The following is a 9,744-nucleotide window of genomic DNA, read 5'->3' as shown; positions in this document are numbered from 1 at the left end:
TGGTATTGCAACTAATGTCCTCACTTTAGAACAAAATCCTCATTTTTCACACAATGATTTCAGTTTGAGTATAAGGATTACTTTTCAACACTCGCTCTCAGAACAAAGTCACACTCATTCATACCTATTGCCATAAGCTTGCCCTTATTTTCACTGCCTTAAGTTCGCTATACAACCCTTAGGATCACGATAGGACTTTTTTAGCTTGTAACATAGGCTCAGGGTCAGGTAGGGTATATTTTTAGGTATACGTTAGTGACTTTTTGCCCTCCTTGACATATCGGCTAAACCTTCCCTTTTTATCATCTTATCTCGCCCAGTTTCTCATATTCTTTCCCTTTGCTCAATTTTCTCTTCTTTCTTCATTTGTGTAAGTTATTTTTCTTTTTCTTTACTTTTCTTTCAACTAATTTTGAGTCACCTTACTTTTGTTCTTTCTCTCTCTTTTGTTCTTTCAACCCCACTTTCCAGAGCATTCCTCGTAATAGCCACCCTCAACTCATGGCTTTGCCATGAGTCAAGGTACACAATACCCAAAGTTGGGTCAGGGCCAAAACGAAGGTTGTTTACTGCATTAGCCACCCTCAACTTATGCTTTTGGCATAAGCTGAGGTGCACATGTCCAAGGAGGGACCAGGGCCAACACATTGTTCCCCGAAAAGATCAGTTAGGGTGAAAAAGAAAGGTCTAATTTAAGCTCAGATTATTTGGATCAAAGAAGGATAAATTTCATTTGGTTTCTTTTATTTAGGCTAGAAATGGGCTTTCTTGAATAAGGGCCTATGATCCTTTCCTAATTGTCTGTTACAGCTTACTTTTAGCAGGACTAACCAGGCAAGTTCTAGCTCAGTACCAATAGTGGACTATTCAAATTTCCTCACACTCACTTGACATGTCATCACTATACCAGATTATTAGACACCTAGTTCGAATTAAAGACTTAGGGTAATGCAATGGTGTAACTCTATTTCATGCTTAGAGCCACACAATTATCAGTTACTATGCCTAGTCATGCATTATTTTCAGTTTATCAGGATATCATTTTAGCCATCATGCTCTAGAATTAAACTATGTACAAAAGATATAAACATGCCGGTTCAACAGAAAAAGTAATCAGTCTTTTGGGGAAAAAGAACACAGGCAAGAAAACCCCAAAAAAGGATAGTGAATTGGGCTACTCAGACTTCACCCTAACACTCACTATCCATTTACCCCACCCCCAACAAAAAAGCATGCAATTGTCCCCAATGCATAAAAATGTAAATACTAGAGTGGTAGGTGAAGCAAACCTGTGGCGCAAAGCGCCGTCGATCAGCAAGATGGTGGGTCCGGATCTCCGGAACCCACGTCCTCTGCAATCTGAACACCCTCAGTGGTGTCCTCAGCAACAGCCGCACCATCAGTAGTGCCTCCTGGTGTCTCCACAGTGCGGGAGCTAGACGCCCCAGCCGCTAACTCTGACGCTCTCATCTGGTGCGCCGCCTCGTCAGCAAGTGAGGCTCTCCGCGCAGCCTCCATCTCTCGGCGCTCCTTCTTCCTTGCTCGCGCCTCATCCTCTGCTCGACCCCTACGCCTCTTGGCACTCTCTCGAGGGGGAGGTGGTGGAATGTCTGGAGTGGTAAACAGGGCCGCTAGCACAGTATCCTCAGCAGGCTCGACAGAAGGGGCCTCAGACTCCGGCACCCTCGCCTCTAGGATCGTGTCGATGTCTGCCCGAAGACTATCGACTGCAGCCTGAAGAGTCGACACATCCACCGGAGGGGCTGGTCGGGCTAACACTCGCAACTCAAACGCATCCAGACGCTGGTTGACCTCAGCAATCTTCCGCTCAGTAAACTGCTGCATCTTCCTCTCTAGACGTGCTTCAGACTCTGTAATCGACTTCTGCATCCATGGCTGAATATGGTGCAGAAGGGTGGCCATTTGTGCCTCTAGTTTCTGGACCCTAGCAAGTGGGACCAGTAACGGTAGAGGGGCTGTGCGAGAGGAGCTTGGGGCTGTGCTACTTCCCGGGATAGACTCGACCGGGGTAGTGTCAGGGGATGCCTGTGTCGCTGTGCGGGCCTGGGCTACCGTATCCGCAAGATCATCCGCAAGTGGTGGCAGCTCTAGACGGGGCCCTCTACGTGGGGCCAACTCATTGGCCTCGTCTCTGATGAGGCCGACGTCAACGGTACCCTGCGGGGTCTTCAACTGATCTATGTGCCATATGGGCACACCTGCAGACCTGCAAAGGGCAAAGATCATGCACGGAAAGGGGTAGGTGGTAGTGACCTTGAATGCCCTCTCGTGCATGACTGCCTGGAGAAGCCATGCGTAGTCCACCTCGAAGCCGGCTATCATCGCCGCCATCAACACTGCTCGATCCCAGGTAACTATGTTATCAGCAGCTGTGGGGGAAAGGCAGTGACGAACGAGCAGCCACAGGAACTTTGCGACGAACGTGAGGTTGGCCTTCTTGATGGCCCCTTTTGGTTCGGTGACCCAATCGGCACCCTCTCCATCTACTGATAGGTGCAGGGCCATCCACCTCTTGGTGGTCTCTCTCAGTGCTGGCTCTCGCAGGAACTGTCCATCCTTCACTATCTGCCAGCGGTAGTCAAACTCGGCAGTGATGGGGGTCCGAGTAGCATCTGCACTCTCGCCGTATAGGAACCGGTGGATGGCTGGCAGGGAGATGTCAACCTGCACTCCCCGAACTCGAACCTGCTCCAATGGGGCCTGTTTAGCAGGAGCAGCCCGCCTGTCGATCTGTGATCGGAGAGTCGCTACGTAGGACGCGTAGAACTCTCGGACCATCTCCTCGCTGTATCGTCCCAACGGACGTGCTGTCCACTCTAAGCGATGCCTGGTGAAGAGGTTATGGATCTCCGGCATCGTAGGAAGACTCCCTGTAAGTACCCGCCGCTCCAGGGTGAGTGTTCGAGTCATTACTCCTTTATCGGTCAAGAACTTCGCGTCGGAGTAAACTTGAAACTGGCCGTCGACACACCACCGGTTTGGCTGGTCAGCGGCTGGGGTGGGGACCTGAACTGGTGCACTAGATGTAGAGTCTGAACTGTCAGCCTCATCATACGAGGCCGACGCTGCAGCATTGGCGGGTGCGGGAACCTCTGCAGAGCCAGAAGCTTCCTCGGACCATGACACGCCTAAGGAGCCAGATGCTCCTTCCTCATTTGTGGCCAACCCAGAGGGTGTGCCGGTCAGTGTGCGCTCCTCATCAGACTGGGAGGCAGTGACTACGCCGGTCGCCACCTTTTTGGGTGTGGCTCTGGGAGCACGTGCAGTGCGAGAAGGTGCAGAAGTGCCTGGGGGCACGTACTCAGGGTCCCGCTCATCATCAGAGCCGATGATCAAGCGTGCAGACGGGGCAACAGACTTTGATCGCCCACGTGCGTAGGTTCGGTCTTGCTTGGGTGCCATAGTGGATAGTACCTGCAAAGGATCACTATTAGTACGAGTAGTGGCAAACAAGACAACCATACGAAGTAAAACATTGAAAATAGTGTGTCAGTGATATTGAAACTGTATCACACGACGGGCAAGATGACGGCTCATCGTGGCTACGACGGACCGTCATGAGGTCCGTTGTGTTATACTTGGTCTATGTATATATAAAGAACCCTGAAGGGGGGGTCTCTGACCATCATGACGGTCGAGAAGGACGGACCGTCGTTAGTACGACGGTCCGTCGTAAGAGTCCGTCGTAGGACATTTAGAACATGTTGGGAGACCCTTATCAGAGGGGTCTCTGACCATCATGACGGTCGTGCAGGACGAACCGTCGTGGGTATGACGGTCCGTCGTATGACACTTAGAAAATTTTGAGATACCCTTAGAAACAGGGTCTCTGACAACCAGCACGGTTGTGCAGGACGGACCGTCGTGAAGACAACGGTCCGTCACATGTGTTGTTGGGACGGGGTGCTAGGGCTTCTGGAACGGACCCTACGACGGTCCATCGTGTGTGCGACGGTCCGTCATCGGGGTCTCGTTCTGAGTGACTGGCAGAACTACAGGTACCCTAAGCAACCCCGATGAACCCACATGGTCTTGTAGTGTTGTGGACCTATATTTGTCTATCCCAACTACCTAGGAAACTACCAATGCAAAATCACCTATGCCTAGGGTTATCAATATGGAAAATTCGAGCATTTTGAGCCTAGGTTTAGATATAATCATATAAAGGAAACAATATACGACTAAGAACTAAGCTAATACTAACTACTAAACCAAAATGCAAGATAAATGAGTATAAGAATTGGGTTGCCTTCCAACAAGCGCCTGATTTAATGTCGCGGCACGACAGGGGCCACTTGATTACTCAGACTTCATCAAGATAGTATGCCTCGATGACTTCATTCGCCGATTCAGCATGCCCGAGATAGATTTTTATGCGCTGCCCATTCACCTTGAACCGCACACCCTCCTTAGTTTCCAACTCAACTGCTCCATGAGGGAATAGTTGGGTAACCGTGTAAGGACCAGTCCATTTGGACTTGAGTTTGCCTGGAAACAAGCGCAATCTGGAATTGAATAAAAGCACCAAATCCCCGACCATAAACTCTCGTTTTTCAATTTTGTTGTCATGGTACTTCTTCATCTTTTCTTTGTATAGGGCTGAGCTTTCATAGGCTTTCAGGCGAAATTCATCAAGTTCATTCAACCCATTTAACCGTTGCTCTGCAGCTTCGCTCCAATCCATTTTTAACTTCTTCATAGCCCACATGGCTTTATGCTCTAACTCAACCGGAAGATGACAAGCTTTCCCATATACAAGTTGGTATGGAGACATACCTATGGGGGTCTTATATGCTGTCCGGTAGGCCCAAAGAGCATCATCAAGCCTCCTTGACCAATCCGTTCTACTAGCGTTCACTGTTTTTGACAATATCTGTTTGATCTCCCGATTCGACACTTCAACTTGCCCACTAGTTTGAGGGTGGTAAGGAGTGGCCACATTATGGCGAACCCCATATTTCTCCAATAACCCCTTGAACAATCTGTTGCAGAAGTGGGAGCCCCCATCACTAATAATGGCCCTTGGGGTGCCAAAACGAGAGAATATATTCTTTTTCAAAAATGCAGTGACACTCTTCCCTTCATTGTTTGCGAGGGCTATGGCTTCGACCCATTTAGATACATAATCAACTGCTACTAGAATGTACTTCATCCCATGAGAACTCACGAAAGGGCCCATAAAGTCAATACCCCACACATCAAATAACTCAATCACAAGAATGGGGTTTAGAGGGAGCTCTTGCTTTCTTGAAATGCCACCATCACGTTGACATTTGTCACATGCTTTAGCAAACCCATGAGCATCTTGATGAAGAGTTGGCCAATAGTAACCACATTGCAATATCTTGTGAGCGGTTCGGATACCACTGTGATGTCCGCCAACAGGTGAAGAATGGCATGCCTCCAATACACTCAACATTTCACATTCTGGCACACAACGCCGAATAAGCCCGTCGGCACAACTCCTATACAAGTATGGTTCATCCCAAAAGAACTTCTTCACATCGTACATGAACTTTTTCCTTTGATGAAAGGACAAGTCTGATGGAACAATATCACTAGCCAGATAGTTCGCAAAATCTGCGAACCATGGAATCAAGTCTTGTGAAGCAGCCAATACATGTTCATCGGGGAAAGTATCATCAATGTCAGTCTTATCCCCTAACTCTCTCATAGCTTCATCCTCTAGACGAGACAAATGATCAGCAACTTGATTTTCAGTCCCTTTTCTATCCAGCACTTCAAAGTCAAATTCTTGCAGCAGTAATACCCAACGAATCAACCTTGGTTTCGCATCCTTTTTCGCCATCAAATATCTCAATGCTGAATGGTCAGTATGCACTATAACTCTAGTACCTAGCAAATAGGAGCGAAATTTCTCAAAAGCAAACACTACTGCTAGGAGTTCTTGCTCAGTCACTGTGTAGTTCTTCTGAGCTTCATTTAGGGCTTTACTAGCATAGTAAATGGGGTGAAGGATTTTGTTTTTCCTCTGTCCCAGTACTACACCAAGAGCTACCCCACTAGCATCGCACATTACCTCAAATGGACTGCTCCAATCCGGGGAAATAATGATAGGCGCAGATACCAATTTTTCTTTTAGTTCACCGAATGCCTTAAGACAAGATTCATCAAAACAATATTTACAATCTTTCTCCAGCAGTTTGCACAATGGGTGTGCAATCTTTGAAAAGTCTTTGATGAATCTTCTGTAAAAACCTGCATGCCCAAGAAAGCTTCTCACACCTTTCACAGAGATTGGTGGGGGCAGTCTCTCTATTACCTCAACTTTAGCTCGATCAACCTCTATGCCCTTTTCTGAAATGCGATGACCCAACACAATACCCTCTTTTACCATGAAATGACACTTTTCCCAGTTTAGTACCAAATTGCAGTCTTCACATCTCTTAAGAACCTCAGATAAATTGTTTAAGCACCGCTCGAATGAATCACCAACCACAGAAAAATCATCCATAAAAACCTCTATAGTATCCTCCACCATGTCAGAAAATATTGACATCATACATCTCTGAAAGGTTGCGGGTGCATTGCACAACCCAAATGGCATTCTTCTGAACGCAAAAGTCCCATATGGACAAGTGAAAGTGGTTTTCTCTTGATCTTCTGGTGCAATAGAAATCTGATTATACCCCGAATACCCATCAAGAAAACAATACCACCCTTTTCCGGCAAGTCTATCCAACATCTGATCCATGAAGGGCATGGGAAAATGGTCTTTTTCAGTCCATGAGTTCAGTTTACGATAATCCATACACACCCTCCATCCAGTAACCGGTCTCATTGGAACAAGTTCATTCTTTTCGTTGGGGACCACAGTCATTCCCCCTTTCTTAGGTACACACTGAACCGGGCATACCCAACTACTATCGGCGATTGGATAGATTACTCCAGCATCCAACCACTTGATAATTTCCTTCTTCACAACCTCTTGCATAGGAGGATTCAAGCGTCTCTGGTGCTCAATACTCGGCTTATGATCAGGCATGAGTTGGATTTTATGAGAGCAAATACCAGGAGGGATCCCAATAATGTCCGCAATGGTCCACCCAATGGCTCTTTTGAACCTTTTTAGTACCTTCACCAAACTCTGAACCTGTTGTTCATCCAAGTCTGATGCAACGATTACCGGTAAAGTGTCACCATTTCCTAAGAATTCATACTTAAGATGAGGTGGGAGAGCTTTTAATTCAACTTTTGGAGCCTCCTCTATCGATGGTTTCGCGGGTGGGGACTCGCGATTTTTCATATCAAGCTCAAATTTCTTCGGTTTAAACCGAACATCACCTCGATCAAGAGCCGCGACTAATGACTCATACTCTTCAATGCAGTCGCTATCAAAGTTCATTATCACTGCCGCTAATGCTTCGACACCTAGACGTTCTTCTATTTGTGTCTCAAATGTCTCACCCATGTTGTAGGATATAGCAGATGCCGATTGGAGCTCACCACTCTGCTTCATGGACCTACAAATATTAAAGGTCACTTCCTCACTGTTCAACCGAAATTTCATCTGCCCCTTTTCCATGTCTACTAAGGCTCTTCCCGTAGCTAGGAATGGCCTCCCAAGGATAATAGGCACTTCAAAATCAACCTCACAATCAAGAATAACAAAATCGGCTGGAAAGATGAATGACTCCACTTTTACTAGCACATCATGAAGTATCCCTATGGGCCGTTTTACTGTTCGATCAGCCATCAGTAGCCGCATAGCAGTGGGCTTTGGGTCACCCAAACCCAACTTCTTGTAAATCGAGAGGGGCATGAGATTTATGCTTGCCCCCAGATCACATAATGCTTTCGCAAAATGTAATAGCCCGATTGTACAAGGAATAGTGAACGCACCCGGATCTTCTTTCTTTTGGACCAGAGATCTTGTAGCAATAGCACTACAATGCTGCATTCTATCATCATCCTCAAAAGTGACCGATCTTTTCTTTGTGACCAGATCTTTCATAAATTTGGCGTAACCGGGCATTTGTTCTAAAGCTTCTACCAAAGGGACATTGATAGAAAGTTGCTTCAACATTGTTATAAAACGCCGATATTTACCATCCTCGGTCTTTTTCAATAATCTTTGAGGAAATGGGGGTGGTGGCCTAGGCATGGGAGTTACCTTTTTAGGCACTTCAGCATCTTTTGCAGTGTTATCCTCTAATTCAGCATCAGCTTCTACCACTTTATCAGATTCTTTTGTCACCTTTTTCTCATCAGATGGCATAGGTGGGTCAATGGTTTGCTTGCCACCGCGAGTAGTAATTGCCATACAATGTCCATCATTTTTCGGATTTTGGACAGTGTTGCTAGGAAGAGTGCCCGGTTGCCGTGTGTTCACAGTTGCAGATAATTGGGCCAATTGTAACTCAAGTTGCTTAATTGATATTGCATGGGTATCAACTTTTTGCCCAATACCCGCTAAATCATTTCTCAACTCTTTATTGTGCTCATCACTAGCATCGAACCTCCTCATCATTTTATGCAACATATCCTCAACTCGCGACATACTACCTCCACCATCCCTAGGAGTAACTTCACGATTTTGAGGAGGAACATAGGGTCCATTCCTGTCGTTTCTATTACCATAGTTACCCCTGTTGAAGTTGTTGTCGCGATTGTAGTTTCCATCTCGGACATAATGACCCTCACGATTGTAGTTACCATAGTTCCGACCTTGGTTCCCTTGACCTTGGCGCCAATTATCCTGATTTGAGCCTTGGGCGCTTGGTCGGAAACCCCCCATCTGTTCATTTACTGCATAGGAATCCTCCTCATAATAACACTCATCGATTTGAGGTGGTGGTTTAGCCAAGTAGTTGACTGCATTAACCTTTTCTGCACCCCCAGTGACATGTTTTAGTACCAACCCAAGCTCAGTTCTCATCTGAGCCATTTCTTCACGAATGTCATCTGTGGCTGGGTTGTGAGTGGACTGCACTGCAAAGGTGTTTCTCCCTGTATCAGATTTTCTAGTACTCCAAGCTTTGTTATTCCGGGAGATTTTTTCTAATTTTTCAGCAATCTCGGCATAAGGAAGTCTCCATAAGATACACCTGCTATAGTGTCCAATACCGCTTTGTTGTTGTCATCCTGTCCCCGATAGAAGTATTCTTTCAGTGACTCATCATCTATACGGTGATTTGGAACACTTCTCAAGAATGAGGTGAATCTATCCCAAGAACTACTAACTGACTCTCCTGGTAGTGCCACAAAGTTATTCACTCTGTCTTTGTGGTTTAGTTTCTTGGAGACCGGATAGTAGCGTGATAAAAGACATCCCTTAGTTGGTTCCGAGTAAAGATGGAGTTGTAAGGGAGCTCAGTGAACAAAATAGCAGCCTCTCCCGTCAGTGAGAGGAAACACTCTGAGCCCTATTACATCTAGATCCAAATCAGGCCTTCCCACACAACTTTTACACACTGCCCTTACCTTAGCTATATGGGTATGTGGATCCTCAGAAGGTAGCCCTGAAAACAAACCTCTGGCAGTGAGCATTTGCATCAGACTACTAGTTACCCCAAAAGTGTGGCCAGCGGGTAGAGGAGGCAAAACCAGTGGCCCATCCGAATCTGCTATGTCATCATAGCCTCTATAGTATGCTTGGGGCCGTGGAACGGGATTCTGTTTCCTCTATTGATGTTCAACCGGAGCATCGGGTAACATCTGACCATGAACATCAACCGGAGCTGGGATGTTCTGGTTAGGATC

The sequence above is a fragment of the Solanum pennellii genome, chromosome 5 (genome assembly GCF_001406875.1).
Source record: "Solanum pennellii chromosome 5, SPENNV200".
NCBI classification, from domain to species: Eukaryota; Viridiplantae; Streptophyta; class Magnoliopsida; order Solanales; family Solanaceae; genus Solanum; species Solanum pennellii.
This window is presented reverse-complemented; position numbering follows the sequence as displayed.